This window comes from Chaetodon trifascialis, chromosome 18 (genome assembly GCF_039877785.1).
Source record: "Chaetodon trifascialis isolate fChaTrf1 chromosome 18, fChaTrf1.hap1, whole genome shotgun sequence".
Lineage (NCBI taxonomy): Eukaryota > Metazoa > Chordata > Actinopteri > Chaetodontiformes > Chaetodontidae > Chaetodon > Chaetodon trifascialis.
The window spans coordinates 6642501-6658608 of NC_092073.1; the positions used below are offsets into that span (position 1 = coordinate 6642501).

The following is a 16108-nucleotide window of genomic DNA, read 5'->3' on the forward strand; positions in this document are numbered from 1 at the left end:
CAGATTACTCATGGTTCACAGCCAAGCTTCCCACAGACCCGATGATAACAGGATTTTTGAGTCTGTTGCACTCAGACTCTACAAGCAGGTAGTGCGCGTGCCTCACAGCAAGAAGGTCGCTGGTTTGATCCCCGGGTCGGGTGGGGGCCTTTCTGTGTGAAGTTTGCATGTTCTTCCCCTGCATGTGTGGGTTCTCTCCGGGCACGCTTCCTCGCACAGACCAAAAACATGCTTATTAGGTTAATTGGTGACTCTAAATTGTCCCTAGGTATGAGTGTGAATGGTCACCCATTGACAGCTGCAACCCCGCAACCCCGAAAGGGATAGTCGATATAGAAAATGGATGGATGGATGGACTTATTGTCATATTAAACACCTATTTGAGGACTGCAAAGAAATACTGGACAACCGCAACCTGGTACTAGTGACCATAAACAACACCAGCTGTAAAAATTAATTCCTCCTGGTGAATTAATTTTTACAGCTTCATACATTCACTTGAATCTGAAAACATGTAAAATAAGTTCCAAAAAAAAAAATTTCCCCTCTAGGCAGCAGGAACCGACTGTGAGTCATTACCTCAAGGGGTGCAGCTTCCTCAGCAGGTCCATTTGGCAGAATAATCCCTCCTAGAGGCCCAGGACCTACCATCTGAGCCTGTTGGACATGGACATACAGTTATGGAGTTCCAGGAACCTGAAAACCATGAGGGTGAAGTTTAACCACCTGTGGTTGAGCTGATGGACTAGAAATCCATTGGGGTCTCCCTGCATAGGTTCGAGTCCGACTGACAACTACAGACAATTTTGAACGGTGCACAGTTCCCACCAGGCAAACGGTGATGATATCAGAAGTTTATGACTGCCTGTACAAACACAATGCTGTTTGGAAGAACTGGCTCTCTGTCAAGTTATTTGTCACATGACCTAGAAAACTTTCTTTTCTCTGCTCCTCCTTGGTTCATATTCTCCTCCCTCTCCCAGTGTTACAGTGACATAGACTGCTGAGTTGGCAGTCAACATCAAGGACAGTGATGGTGGTATAGTGGTAAGCATAGCTGCCTTCCAAGCAGTTGACCTGGGTTCGATTCCTGGCTATCGCAGCATTAGACAATGCCTTGGGAAAAAATGACCCCATAGTGGTTTTAGTTGTATATTAGCCAGTATTGTGGCTTATAGCTTATTGTGCTATTTTCATCATTATTGTTTACCAAAAAAAGAAGCTCAATCAGAACAAAAATATAAGCTAAACAACAAATTGGAAACTTACCATGGGGAGTGTGGTACAACAAAGGGCTGTATTTATGGTTATTAAGTCATTCGGGATCCCAGCCAGATGTTCTGTGTTTAGCTGTATTTTTTATTTCTTTTGAAATTTGCGTGTAAAGGTTCCGAAACGTCACAACATGCGACTGATCTTTTCCTGTTGTGCCTGTGCACACCTAGGCCGGGCTTAACAACTGCCATACTGACTTTCCCTGTTTTATCGACAATTTCTTCATTCGCTGCAGCACAACCGATGGCACAACCGAACATGTTACTGTTACATGATTGGCGTGTTAGCGTGTCACTCCCACTGATCAGTGATTACTTCCTACATTGCTTGGTTACCTAAGAGCGAGTGCCTTTGTTCATGCAACCAACCTTGCTTTGCAACTTCTGATTTCTTCCGTAGTTAATCTTGCAGTCATTGTTTAGAGATCATCTGTCTTGGAGTGGTGCTGAGGATGGGGCAGGGTGATGTTGAACAGCATTGTGTTTGTACAGGCAGTAGAACTCTTCAATGGTGTTGTGTGACTGTATGACTTCAATGAGTCAATTAATTGTTTAGTCTACACAGTGTGTACAATTACAATGATTCACGATGATGTTGAACAAAGAGAAGCAGCAAATCACAGCACAGCTGAGCAGATAGAGAGAGAAAATATTGAGCACTTTGCTCTATAAATGCCTTCAACATATAATCACTATAATAATAAAGGGGTGATTCCTTTACAGTGATGGGAGCCATCATTCGGCCTGGCAAGAAGTCCCTCCAACAGCTCCACCTTTCACACATCACACTGATTTAAACATGGCAGCATTTGATTTGTTCTTTATATGAAATTTTGCTCGGAGGCGTGGAATCACCACAACACCAAGATAAGCGCTCATTATCCAAAATTGTCAATCGTTGTCGGCAGGATTCGAACCTGCGCGGGGAGACCCCAATGGATTTCTAGTCCATCGCCTTAACCACTCGGCCACGACAACTTGTGGAACGTTGGCCACGACAACTTTGTGGAAAGTCCAACAAAAGTCCTTCCAGTAGCACCACCACCCTCCACTCATTACATTGATTTAATTTAATCCGACACAAGCAATTGTACTTATACTATGAACTTTGCCTGCAAATAGCTAATCCATCTGCAATGGCCAAGAACCGACTGTGAGCTGCCTGCAAGCCAACTATACTCACCACTACCTACCTACATACAAAGTCTGAACTACCAACAAACTAATAACAGGAGTACTTCTGGTGTAGTCCTACTACTCGTACTGGCAGAAAGGTAATCCTTCTGAACAGCATTGTGTTAGTACAGGCAGTCGATCTCTTCAGCTTTGTTGTGTGACTGTATGACTTCAGTTAATCAACTGCTCATTTAGTCTATACAGGGTCATAACATAGAATGTCCACACTGCTTGTCATATGGAACACAACTGTGAAAATCAGAAGGTATTTCATTCACAATGACATCAAACAAAGAGAAGCCGGATATCCTCACAACTGAGCCAGATAGAAATCGAAAATATTTTGCAGTTTATTCGATAAATGACAATTGATCACCTTCCAAATTAATTGTTGATCAGCCATCTTCAAGTTAGCCTGAGGGCAGTCATGGGAGTTGTTGAAAGCACATAAACTGAGGTATAAATTGCTGTAAAATTGGAATGTGAATCAAATTGTCATCTTACACAAATTTTGAGAATTTACCATTGTTGCATGAAAAGAAAAGGAAAGCCTTCTGCGATGGCCGGGAATCGAACCCGGGTCAACTGCTTGGAAGGCAGCTATGCTCACCACTATACCACCATCGCTGTGGAAAACACTGAGATTCCACTGCGCACTCAGCAGTTTATGTCAGGAATTCTACAAGGAGAGGAGGGAGGGAGAAGAGGAGGAGGAGTGGAGGAGAGGAAAGAGGAGGTTATATCAGAAAGAAAACTCTAACTAACAGTAAAAACTGTTATACTGTATGACTGTTAACTAAACTGTTTTCTACATAGTCCAACCTCTACTTAATTGAATTGAGTCAGCTGGGGCTTAGCAGAAACATACATTTCTCTTCCTGCTCCTCTCCCTCTTCTCTTATGTAATATAGCTACACAAGAAGCATTCCAGTGATATGTTGGCAACCTTTGGAAAGTGCGAAATCTCTGGGTTTTCTGACATTTGCCCTGATATTGGTAGAAATGACAAGGACAGTTAAATCCAATGCATAGCAGGTAAATATCCTGTACCAGTGTGCCCAGGGCAAGTAATGGGTTAACAAGTGGAAAGATGCTGGGGCACAAGAGATGAAGAAAACACTCACTCACCCCTCGAGGAGTTTATAATCATCAAGTGCCAGCCAGAAAAGAAAACTGTAACTGCTGTTCACTCTCTGGTAACTAACAGTAACAATACCACTGAGTGTATAAACCAACAATATCCCCAGTTATCCCCAGGCAGCAGTTCCCCTCCCCCACTGTAAACAGTGTGAGCGAGTTCTTCAGCCTGACGGCTCTCCTCACCCCTGGTGTCCACCAGCAGGTTCAGGGGTTACTGTCCCAACGAGCCCCAGCAAGTAGTTCTGTAGTTCTGAAAAGAACCTTGTGCTTTATTTGGAAGGGTTTGTTTTATGCAGCGGAGTGCTGTCTATTCACACTCCTTAAAAGTAGGTACCAATAATGCCATGTAATGCTAATAGACACCCGCCATTTCACCTCATAGAAGAAAACCCATTAAGTTTGTTTTCATATGCTAATTGAGCATGGCGAAATGCAAGTACGACACAGACTACATGGAATATGGATCTTGTCAGCAAAAAACATCCTCAGGTCTATGATGTCAGTGTTACACCTAAGGTTGAAGTGAGTGCTGCTTAATTTTCTTCAAAGCACAATGTTTCAGTATTTACCTACTGAAAAGCTAATCAGTTAACTTTGTATACTTTTTTTAAATTGCACTTTTCGTTTAATTTGTCTTGAGTTTGTGGATAAAAACTGCTACTCAAGACACTGATTTTTTTCCATAGTGCAGTGTTCATTGTCACTGATTCAGTATTCTCAGTTAAAGCTTGAAAATACTTCTCAGTCGTTGGACTTTTCTATTTCATGTTTGTGCATGAAAGCACTGTTGAGTGTGTTAAAAAAAAGGCTGAAGTTACTGACTTGTTATGTTGTCTTATCTTGTGTCCCTGAGATGCACTTCTTGGTTTTTAATGAAAATGCAGCTAATTTTTGTGTTGGCATATCATGATATTCTGTACTATCTCGGGTTCAAACTGCATCATTTTTTCATTAAATAAATTTGAGAAGTTGAAAATTTTCCTTGAGTTGGGTCACGGCTTGACTGTCCTAGGGTCATTTGGGCCCTCAAATTGCTCCACCATGTTAAGGTGGCAGCTCAGGGTGGAGGTTTGTACTACCGACACACAAAGAACAGGAGTACTTCTAGTGTGGACCTACTACTCGACTGGCAGAAAGTTAATCCTTTCGAACAGCATTGTGTTGGTACAGGAAGTCATAATCATCAGATACATAAACCTGTACTCACCACCGTATGTCTACTGTATAGTACTACTAGTATATGACTACTTTAATACCACTACTTGTACTGGTGGAAAGCTAATCCTTCCGAACAGCATTGTGTTGGTACAAGCAGTAGAACTCTTCAGTTTTGATGTGTGACTTGACTTCAATTAGTCAACTGATCATTTCTGCACAGGGTCATAACATAGAATGTCCACACCGCTTGTCATATGGAACACAACTATGAAACTCAGAGGGTATTTCATTCACAATGATATCAAACAAAGAGAAGCAGGAGATCCTCACAACTGAGCAGACAGAGACAGAATATTTAGCAGTTTACTCTATAAATGACTTCAGCAATTAATCACCTTAAAAATAATTGCTGATGCCATTACAGCCATCTTCACGATAGTCAGAGGGGAGTCAAAGGAGTCATTGGAGGCATATAAACTGAGTTGTAAATTGCTGTAAAACATGAATGTGAATCACGTTGTCATCTTACACAAGGGATACTCATTTTGCTACAAAAACTGCATGAAAAAAAAAGGTGCACTTTCTGCGATGGCCGGGAATCGAACCCGGGTCAACTGCTTGGAAGGCAGCTATGCTCACCACTATACCACCATCGCTGTGGAAAACATAGAGATTCCACTGCACACTCAGCAGTTTATGTCAGGAATTCTACAAGGAGAGGAGGGAGGGAGAAGAGGAGGAGGAGTGGAGGAGAGGAAGGGGGAGGTACATCAGCAAGAAAAGAAAACTGTAACTCCTGTTCACTTTCTGGTAATTAACAGTAGCAATACCACTAAGTGTATTAACTGTTTTCTACATAGTTCAACCTCTACTTTATTGAGTCAAGGCGGCTGGTGTTTAACAGAAACATACATTATTCACAATTTTGCAGTGTCTGTTAGTATTCAAATTCCTTCTGGCCCTCACAAACAACTTGACTGAATGCAAATTCCCCAAAATAGCCTTGTGTCTGTGTCAACTGATCATTTAGTCAACTCACTGTCATAAAACAAAATGTCCACTCTTCTTGTTATGTGTCAGGCAAATTTCCAAAAGATATTTAATTAAAAACGGCATCAAACAAAGAGAAGCTGCAAATCCTCACAACTGAGCAGTTACAAAAAGAACGAATTTAGCACTTTGCTCTGTAAATGCCTTCAACAATTAATCACTATAAAAAAAACAGCCATCTTCACTTGTCAGAGGGAAGTGATTGGACCCATTATGAGGTGTAAACTCCTACACAATGAATTGTACTCGTGCTGGAAGATTACCTAATTACTCTGAGATGGCCAGGAATCAAACCCAGGTCAACTGCTTGAGGCAGCTATGCTCACCGCCATACCAACATTACTGTTCAAACACAGATGTTGACTGCCACCTCAGCAGTTTACGTCACTGTAACACTGGGAAAGGGAGGAGAGTGTGAAACAAGGAGGAGCAGAGAAAAGGAAGAGGGAGGTGCACCAGAGGGAGGAAAGATGAAGCTTTCACCCTACAGCTCTGTAAATGCTGATTATTCACTGATCACCTCATTGAGGGAGGATCATTCAGGAAAGGTTTTGTGGAAGAATGATTCTTCTGTTATTAAAGTCTGACAAAGTTAAAAAACAAAAGACCCAAACAATTTATAGTCAAATCAACACCATTAGATAGCATTTTACAGATGAGATCACCTCCAAGAGCAGATGGGTTTCATAAGAGCAACAATGTTTTTGATATGATTAAAGGCTGCTGTCTCTCATTTCCTCCATCAATGCTTGATCTTTTCAGATGCTTATAATTTTCGTAATTACAACAGAAAGTTCATCAGCACGAAATAAAAATGGTCTTTAAATTTTAAACATTTTTCCTCCACCAGTACTATACTATAGTCCCTCTAGGTCACATGTGTCAAACTCAAGGCCTGCGGGCCACATCTGGCCTGTGAATGAATTATCTTTGGCCTGCATGACAAAATTTATTTACTATTAGAGCTGGCCCAGCAGTATATCGCAAGCACCACCATAAAATCACAAATCCAACAATGCACTGCCCGTGCGTCGGCACGTCATGGGCCCGGGAAAGCATGCCCCACTCATTCATCAGGAGTCCTACAGTATTACACACCGCTTGTGTCAACTTTCAACTAACCCTCTCCCCAAAAAATGGCTAAATGAAAGGTGGACTTGGAAAACAGGGGTTTTTAAGACAGGTAGGAGGCACAGTTTGCGGATATAAAGGGCAAAGCTGTGTGTCTCCTGCGCAGAGACAGTGTGGCTGTAATGAAAAAATACAACATAAGAAGACACTATGAAACAAAGCACCACGACAAATATAAGCATCTGGAGACGACACAAAGGCTACAGAAGGTAGAAAAGTTAAAAAGAAGTCTGGTGTCACAGCAGGCTATGTTCACTAAAGCCAAGTCACAAAGCGAGGCTGCTGTTAAGGCCAGTTTTATTGTGATAGCAGAAGTTGCAAAATCAGCCTGGCCTTTTGACAGAAGAGTTTTTGGGATTACACTCAATGCATGGCACAACTACGGGGAAAGATCTCTTTGAAGAGGTGTCCAGATTCCATTTGCAGCTGACATGGAAAGCTCACCATCAAACCTCCAAATGGAGCTGATTGAGCTCCAATACAGTGACACACTTAAGGCAAAATGTGAGTCTGTAGGCGCTGCAGAGTTTCCACGATTCATCCCCGACACAATGCCCCAGCTGCGCTCCCAGGCTGCTCAAACGCTCTCTATGTTTGGCAGCACATACTTTTGTGAACATGTTCTCTTTGATAAAGAGAAACAAAACTTCACACAGGAGTCGTCTTACTGATGAACTGATGAGGATTTCCTCAGCTCAGAGCCTGACCTCAGACATTGATGAACTTGTATCCATGATGAGACACCAAGCATCTGGCTTCGACTAGTGAGCGTCACAGAGCAGCAAACAGTGCTTTGACGCATTTCCAGTTTTTAATGCAGTTTAATTTTGGCATTTTTTTCTCTTGCTACTACAGGACATTTGATTTTTCTTTGAAGTAAGTTACTTTTGGCTGTTGTTCGCCTGTAGAAAATGTTTTCACTTGAAATTACTCTAGAACAACTGCAGATAGAGCCATAAGAAATTAATGAAACTGATTTTATTTGTTTTATTTTTATTTATTTATTTATTATTTTTATTTCATAATTAATGTTTTATAGGCAATAATCTATAGGCCTTGTTAGTTTCAGGTTCAATATGTGCAATAAGTTTTCAATAAATGTTGAACTTGTCCGGCCCTTGACTTGTAGCAATTTTTTAATCTCGGCCCACTGTGTATTTGAGTTTGACAACCCTGCTCTAGGTTTTCATGTCACAAACAACTTCACAGACAGCCAGTTCTTCAAAAACAGCATTGTGTTTGTACAGGCAGTACAACTCTTCAATGGTGTTGTGTGACTGTATAACTTCAATGAATCAATTAATTGTGCAGTCTACACAGTGTCATTTTACAATGATTCACAATGATATCAAACAAAGAGGAAATCAAATCCTCACAGCTGAGCAGACAAAAACAGAAAACATTTAGCACTCTGATGATATCTTCACCTTATTTAGAGCACAGTGATGGGAGTCATCAGACATGAACCTAGGTACAAATTGGAATGTCTATTAAGCACTAATCCCATTCAAGGAATTGCCATTGTGCTAAAATCATTGCATGAGAAGAAAAGGTGCACCTTCTGCGATGGCCGGGAATCGAACCCGGGTCAACTGCTTGGAAGGCAGCTATGCTCACCACTATACCACCATCGCTGTGGAAAACATAGAGATTCCACTGCACACTCAGCAGTTTATGTCAGGAATTCTACAAGGAGAGGAGGGAGGGAGAAGAGGAGGAGGAGTGGAGGAGAGGAAGGGGGAGGTTATATCAGAAAGAAAAGAAAAGTGTAACTGCTATTCACTCTCTGGTAACTAACAATAACAATACCACCGACTGTATAAACTGTTTTTCAGGCCAGTGTGACCTTTTTGTTCCTGAAATGCAGCACAAACAAATTCAAATTCATCATATTGTTTTTCAGTATGGACTGCCTTCAGTTTGATTGTATAATGATAAATGTTGTTGTGGGCAGGTATGAACCTACACAGAGACCTAAATGGGTTTCCAGTCCATCTGACAACTGCAGAAAAAAAGAATTCCTCACTTTAGTTTGAGTGTATGACCTCACGAGTAATAAAAGACCCTGTTGAAAATATGACTTTGATGATGACTTTTAGAAGTTTAGGACATTAGAGTGAATGACTTTTCTGTAAACTGGAACATATGAAGTTGATCAAATGATTTTGAACTATGAATTGCTGAACTCAAACATATTTCAAGTTTGCTATGATTTAGAAACTAGCACAAGAGAGGGTGAGTTGTCGTTTTTATCTAGAAAATTCTAACCTACATAGGTAAACACACATACAGCTGTTCCTTCCTCTTGTTAACCAGACAGGAACAGTCACTTCAACAAAATCCCAATGAAATCTTAATTCAAACCCCCACTTTGTCATGTAGAAAGTTAGATTTCCCACAGTTCTGCCATGTCTATTAATTCAATGAAATTCCTTCCAGGCCTCACAAACAACTTCACAGAAAGAAAGAAATATTCCAGGCCTGTGCTGCTAGCTCTGCTTACTTTAGCTCTTGTTAATGGTAGACACTGACTCTGTAGTTACCATATACAGCTAATAATAACTGCAGACTGCGCAGCCGAAATGATCATACTCTCAAATGTACTCTTAAGAGGCACGTGATTGGCTACAGATCATTCCCCTTTGAAAAAGTACAGGAATCCTATAGATGAAACACAAGGCAACAGTGACACCAAGTGGTCAATAGGAGGTAGACAACTGATCAAATTGAATTAACAAAGACATGAACGTAACTGAACTGAAACAACTGCTCATTATATGAGAATACGTAGCATGGCAAATTCAGTTTTCTTCATTAAGCACCACCACGGCCCGTCCTCAACACCTGTGCAAGAGAGCTGATCTCGGATAAACATTGCAACATAAACTACGTGTACGCCAAAAGGGTCAAAGCTTCGTTATACAGAAACTTTGCATTCCTGACCTGTGCAAATTCCTTCTCACTGTTCAAAACAGACTGCCGTTGTCGGCAGGATTCGAACCTGCGCGGGGAGACCCCAATGGATTTCTAGTCCATCGCCTTAACCACTCGGCCACGACAACTCTCTCTCTCTCTCTCTCTCTCTCTCTCTCTCTCTCTCTCTCTCTCTCTCTCTCTCTCTCTCTCTCTCTGTACAATAATGTTAATAATGCATAACTGTTATTATCCATGATTTCCATCACTCAGCCATGACCATGTCCTAGAACTAGAAGCTGTTTCTGTGATAAAAATGCATAGTCCTTATTTATTCTTCACTGAAGTTCAGCCTTGTTTCTTCTTCAGATCATAAAAAAACCTCATGGAAAAGAACTTCTTCCACTCGAAAAAGGTCTATATTTGGAGATGTCATAATCATAAAGCCTGATGGAGATGCCGGGGATTGAACCCGGGGCCTCATACATGCAAAGCATGCGCTCTACCACTGAGCTACATCCCCTACACAAACTGTGTCCAAAACACAGAGATATGATGAACACACATGAGAACAGAACCATCTCATCTAAAAAAAACTTGAGCTGGAGCTGTGATTGAAATTTGTTACTTCTCACAACATACAAGGTCATTAAAAATAAATAAATACACCCATAGCTTTAAGTTCCATAACTTCACCACGAGATGGCAGTGGTTCGCATTCTTCTGTAAGTCACTTTGAGGTCTCCCATCAAAACATGAAACGGGAAAATATGACGTGTAATGAAGTGTACCTTGCAAGGCCCATGGAATGAAGCAGTTACATGTCTTCCACAGGCTTCATTAGTGTGTTGATCCCTCTCCTCTCCAAACAAAGTCAGAGTCTTCCCTCAAAAGTCTCTCCCATGCTGACATTACTGTCCTGCAAAAAAAAAAACATAAGCAAAATGTAAATTAATTCATTAGTAACGGTGCATTTTAGAGAGCTTCTCCTGGTGATCATGAGTGTGCTTATACTTGTATACAGTATACCAATGCATTGGCTAACCTATGAGACGGGAGATAAAATTTTGATTTTACTGCTAATGAGGAGATTATCAACCTGGACTCATGTCAACAAGGTCAACTCCAACCTGTATGGATGGGACGGATAAACATTAACTAAACCTTGTTTACACTTCTTCCTTCTCTCAACTGATTCCTTAACTAATTTTCAACAACGCAGTTAATCGCCTCTGAATTAAAGTCTGGGCTTGAGAGCAAAAGATAGAGGAGATCGCTGACTGAAGCATGCACAAGTCGAACTTTAGCTAGCTTAAGTTAGGTTAGGTTAGGTTAGGTTAGGCTATTTAGCTCGCTAACTTCGATTATGGGGTCATTGCTTACCTTTGGACACGCCGCGGTTTAACAGTCTCAGACAGTCTGCAGCCTTTAGGACAAAACAGTCGCCTGCCTGTTGTTTCGCTGTCAACTTTCGTTTATATTCATTTATTTGAGTTTCGCCGCTACTACATATCCTGTCCGCGTGCGTCGCTCTGTCAGGGGCACAGAGTTGAACCAAACCACGTGACCTCAAAATGTCTTAATTGACCAATAGGTGACATTGTTTCATGGTAGCGTTGAAGATGGTTTTTTGTTTTTTTTTTTACTTATAACACTGCATCACTGCGTATTTATAAGGCAATTCCAGTTTGAAATCGCACAGTAATCCTGCCCCCAGGTGAATGTGGTTTTAATGTATCTTATTTTCCTATGGTTGATATTGTTCGGGGACTGGTTAGGGTTTGGCTAAAAAGGAGGAAATAGAAAAAAAAAAAAAAAAAAAAGGTCAAGAGGACCGACAAATAGGCTCCTGTCTAAAACCAAAACATGATTCTGTATATTATAGTCTGTAATCAAATTGGCCAACAGATGCTGAGAGTCTGTGGGATTGATTACAAACTGGAGAACAGTGTGCTGCTGTCAGGAGCAGCAAACTGCTCCATCTAGGAAGCGAAATGTAGATAAATGTATTCAGAGCAGCTCTTTCATGGAGGACAGCTGACCTGGGTATGCAAAGGATAAGCAAATCTGAGAAGTAATCATTGTACTGTAATTTGGCAAAAATTACAACATCTAATTTGAATTTATGAAACTAAGAAAGGGCTTAAGACTCTGCAGTGCAAATTATCATAACCCCTCATCCTGCACAGATTTGTGCTCAAAAACAGCTTTGTCCTATCCTAAAACACTCGTCTATGGGCATGGAATGATGGGTTCCACCCATCTGTCCATGCAGGTGTTGGCAATGTGTTTCCAGATGTAAACACACATGTCTTCTGTGGCCTAAGTAAGTAGCCTGTGGTGAGAACACATACTGACTGCCAAACACCTGGACAACAAGCAGCTGGCTTTAAGTCCCGTTTTCACTTGATGCTGAGGCCACTGCAGGAAGTTTGTATTTCTGTTTACAAAGGATGATGTTTTTCAGCCAGTAGCAGGATAAATCCATTCTCTACTGAAAGAAGTTCGTCAGTGTTGCACAATCTGTCTCTCTACACAGTGTTTCAGCTCCTGACCACTGAGATCCAGCTGTTGTTAAACCACTGTGGTCTTTCCACTGAGGAATTTGACAGAATGTTTCCAGCATCTCAATAAAAGGGGTCGAGGGCTTGATGAAGAGGTTATCCAACCCCTGTAACTGACATCACCATCCTGCCCTCCACCCTTTCTCTTGCATGTGGCCAAAAATCAGAAAACTTGTTTTTGTTTGGTCTCCATCATGGCTAAGCAACGTGACACAGAGTCGGTTGCTCTGGTGAGAAGGCCTCAGAGCGAGCAGAAAGCTGCATTTTTTATTAGCTAGACTGACTGAGCAGAGGAGAAAATGCAGAATGAGGGCAACATCTGGCACAGATCAAATGAAGAAAACGAAGGACAGAGTTTTGATTTTCTGGAATGAAAGCTCGCAAAACAACCCTGGTTGAAATGATATTGCAAAATCATTTGCTCTGAGAGTTTTGGGAGAGTGGATTGCAAAACATTACCTCACTTAGGGAAAGTACACCCAGATGAGCAACATGAATTCCTGGCCAGCTTGGGAACTTTACATAACATACCTACAACAGCTGCCACATTCTTAAGAAAACAGTGTATGGTGGCCTCCACGTCCTGCATAGCCAGCTGCTATTTTTTAAGAGCCCTCCCTTTTGTATCTCCAGCTGACTGATTATGCAAAGGTACATGCTGTATGGCAATGTAGAATGTATGAATGGCAATGAAACCTCAGTCTGTAATTATTCATCTTAGCTAACAGTGGACCACAAACAGCACAGGGCCTTGCAGCCTTCCAGCACAGGCGTAACCATGAATTATGAGTGAACTGGAGAGTCCTTAGTGGCAGCAGAGTCTTGTTTAGGGAAACAAACCACTCAGGTTTGTCCTGTCAATACTTTAGATCTCAGTCATAATCTGCAAATACTTATAGTTCCAAATCAAGTTCAAATCCAACTTATTCATGTTTTATCATTCATGTTGGCCTTTCTCACATCTGTTGTAATTTTAGGGCATGCATATGTCACAGCTAAAGGAATTTCCCTTAAAGAAAATACTGTGGTTTCCCAACATACCATAGCTTTGTAAATTAGTGCACATTGCATTTGTTATTCCCAAAGGAGCAAGTCCCGCAGCACCATCCTCCCATAACCACACTAGATCTTGAGTTTGGAAAAAGAAAAAACAAGATACTTTATTGCATCAATGTCATGTTGCACACCATTTCACATCTTTTAGGTTTGTCACATTAACCAGGATTATAGCGATGTTCTGCTTACGACGTCTGTTTTTCCTAAACCCAGAGTTAGATGTACAGATAGATAAGTCTTATCCTAAACTTCAAATAAGAAAAGCATTTCATTTCTTACAAGTGTCCATACTGTCAGCTTCTGTCACTTCCAAGTTTTCACAAGCCGTTCCACAAAAACTTAAAGCAGATAGAGATTTTAATGTCATCTGAACACAGTCAAAATATTTAAATTGAAAAAATTACAATTTTGAAAATTATTTCAGTTTGTATTTTCTTTTTCCTTTGCAATGTTTTTTGTTTGTTTGTTTGTTTGTTTGTTTGTTTTTTGTTTCATACTGTCATTTTCTCATCTTTCAATTCAAACAGGGTAGAGCCATAACTTCCCTTTTTGTCTGGAAAGACTTGACGAAAAGAGAAAAAAATCACTGGAAAATAAAAGTGACTAGAAATAAATAATATATTATCTCAAAGGATATAACATAATAATTATAGAAAATAAAATAATTCTAACAATGAGCCTTTAAGTTTGTGCAAAGTTTTTAAAATATATGGATATTAATTCACATTTTCATGGATATGTATTTTTGTCTGTATCTATATCATTTTTTATTTATTCAATATTGACCACTTTAAGTCTCCATACAGGCCCTGTGTCTTGGTGTTGATTCATTCAGCATTCAGTCAGAATGTGTTATTTCTGTGAAGTCCCTTCTGCTAGACACTACTGCTCGCTGCCCATTCAGAGCTCCAATCTGCTGCATGGACACTGATTCCATTCAAATGAATTCTTCTTCACAGCATCCATACTATACACATACTATATAGTAAGTACAGCATGTACTGTGCAGTATTCTATTTGTGATGTACATTGTGTGCTCATGTGGGTTGTATGCATTGGAAACTGAGCTGTATTGACCATACTCTACTATAAGCAAATTCCAGCCATGGCAGTGTGGTCATCAAACTTGACTTCTTTCCACATAACTGGCCAATAACTGGGTTGACTGTCTGTGTGCTTCTCAGGTTGATCACGCCACTTGTTCCTGTCTGCTGCACTCGAGGAGCAACTCAAATAAAGCACCAAGGCCTGAAAATCCTCCAGTATGATCCTGTTCAGTTAAATGAAAATGAATAGATGTAAACCTGAAAATAGTTATTTTGACTGATAAGATGAATTTAGGGAACTCTTGAAGAACATCAAGAGGTAAGAGAACTGTTTTCTCTTGCGGTTTAATTTCATCTAAAAGGTCTCTCACTGGCAGATTCGAGTGTTGTCTGTGTCTGGCCTCAGTAAGTTGGCTAAGTTACAATTAAGTTACCATAACAACCGTGACCTCCAGTCTCTGGCTTCTCAGCCAGAGAAACAGACCAGCCACAAGATTGTAATTTTTCCCAAACCCCAAAATCTTTCCTTTACCTAAAATAATTTTTGTGCTTTTGGCTGCCCCATACATGAATTCTAGCTCTATTGCATGTAAGATCTGACACACCCAAATGAATAAATAAAGTCAAGTACAATACACAGTATTATATCTATTTCCTGTGTATGAAATATAAGATTCAGACATAATTCGTTGAAAAACGAATGTTAAATGCCAATTATTAAAGAAAGAAAGCTAAGTAAATGCCCTTTTAATATGTCTTTATGACATATTTATTATGACAGTGAACCATACATGAAAGAGAAATACATACAACAATGTGTATTATATTTCACTTTATTTAAGGATTTTAAATCTTCCATATGCTTGCACAGTAACACTGACTACAAATGATGTGTTCAGCAGTGGCAACAGTTAGATGGCACTACAAGTCTATGGAACTAGAGGCATATCTCAACATTTTGCCTTGTTCTTCTCACATTACATTCCTGGACTGTTGCAGTGTGTCTGCTGAGGAAAGAAGCATCTCACGCATACAATATGTTTGACATTTCTTGCAGGCAGAGAGAAAACATTATCTCTTTGTGAAGAGCCAGCTGCTCAGACATTAGTGGAAAGGGCATTTCCACGGCTGGCGTAAGTGGCAACAGAGAGATGAGAAGAGGAGAGTGAAGAGATAATGGATGGTTGGACTGAGGAGGAGGGAAGGAGTGAGGTAGTGCTCCTAAATCTGCATAATCCCCCTGACAACAAGGGCAGACAGGGCGGGATGAGTGCGGTGGTACGGACCACCCTGGATCTGGCAACAAACAGAAAGCAAGTGACCAGACAGGCCAAGCTGCTGCTGTGCTGCTGACAAGATCTGACAGTGACAGAGAAGCTATGGAGCCAGAGTGGTTGGATTTGTGTGGACTGCTGTCTGTTTGACAAACCCACACAGTCATACACTCACACAGACAGACACCAATAGTCGCACAAAATATATCCATTTAAACGTTCAGATACTGAGAAAAGGAGACATTAGTGCAAATTAATGTGACAAACACACACACACACACACACACACACACACACACACACACACACACACACACACACACACA

At 40.7% G+C, this 16108-nt stretch overlaps 7 non-coding genes across 7 annotated transcripts; 1 reads left to right on the plus strand and 6 right to left on the minus strand.

Annotated features, from left to right (window-relative positions):
* Positions 1-1030: 1030 nt before the first annotated feature.
* trnag-ucc (transfer RNA glycine (anticodon UCC)) lies at positions 1031-1102 on the plus strand. Its single transcript has one exon. It is a non-coding gene; the product is annotated as a tRNA-Gly (tRNA).
* A 1068-nt stretch (positions 1103-2170) lies between these two features.
* On the minus strand, positions 2171-2252 carry trnas-aga (transfer RNA serine (anticodon AGA)). The gene has a single exon. It is a non-coding gene; the product is annotated as a tRNA-Ser (tRNA).
* Positions 2253-3005: 753 nt separating this feature from the next.
* On the minus strand, positions 3006-3077 carry trnag-ucc (transfer RNA glycine (anticodon UCC)). The gene has a single exon. It is a non-coding gene; the product is annotated as a tRNA-Gly (tRNA).
* Positions 3078-5332: 2255 nt separating this feature from the next.
* On the minus strand, positions 5333-5404 carry trnag-ucc (transfer RNA glycine (anticodon UCC)). The gene has a single exon. It is a non-coding gene; the product is annotated as a tRNA-Gly (tRNA).
* A 3087-nt stretch (positions 5405-8491) lies between these two features.
* On the minus strand, positions 8492-8563 carry trnag-ucc (transfer RNA glycine (anticodon UCC)). Its single transcript has one exon. It is a non-coding gene; the product is annotated as a tRNA-Gly (tRNA).
* A 1346-nt stretch (positions 8564-9909) lies between these two features.
* trnas-aga (transfer RNA serine (anticodon AGA)) lies at positions 9910-9991 on the minus strand. Its single transcript has one exon. It is a non-coding gene; the product is annotated as a tRNA-Ser (tRNA).
* A 302-nt stretch (positions 9992-10293) lies between these two features.
* Positions 10294-10365, minus strand: trnaa-ugc (transfer RNA alanine (anticodon UGC)). Its single transcript has one exon. It is a non-coding gene; the product is annotated as a tRNA-Ala (tRNA).
* Positions 10366-16108: the final 5743 nt, after the last annotated feature.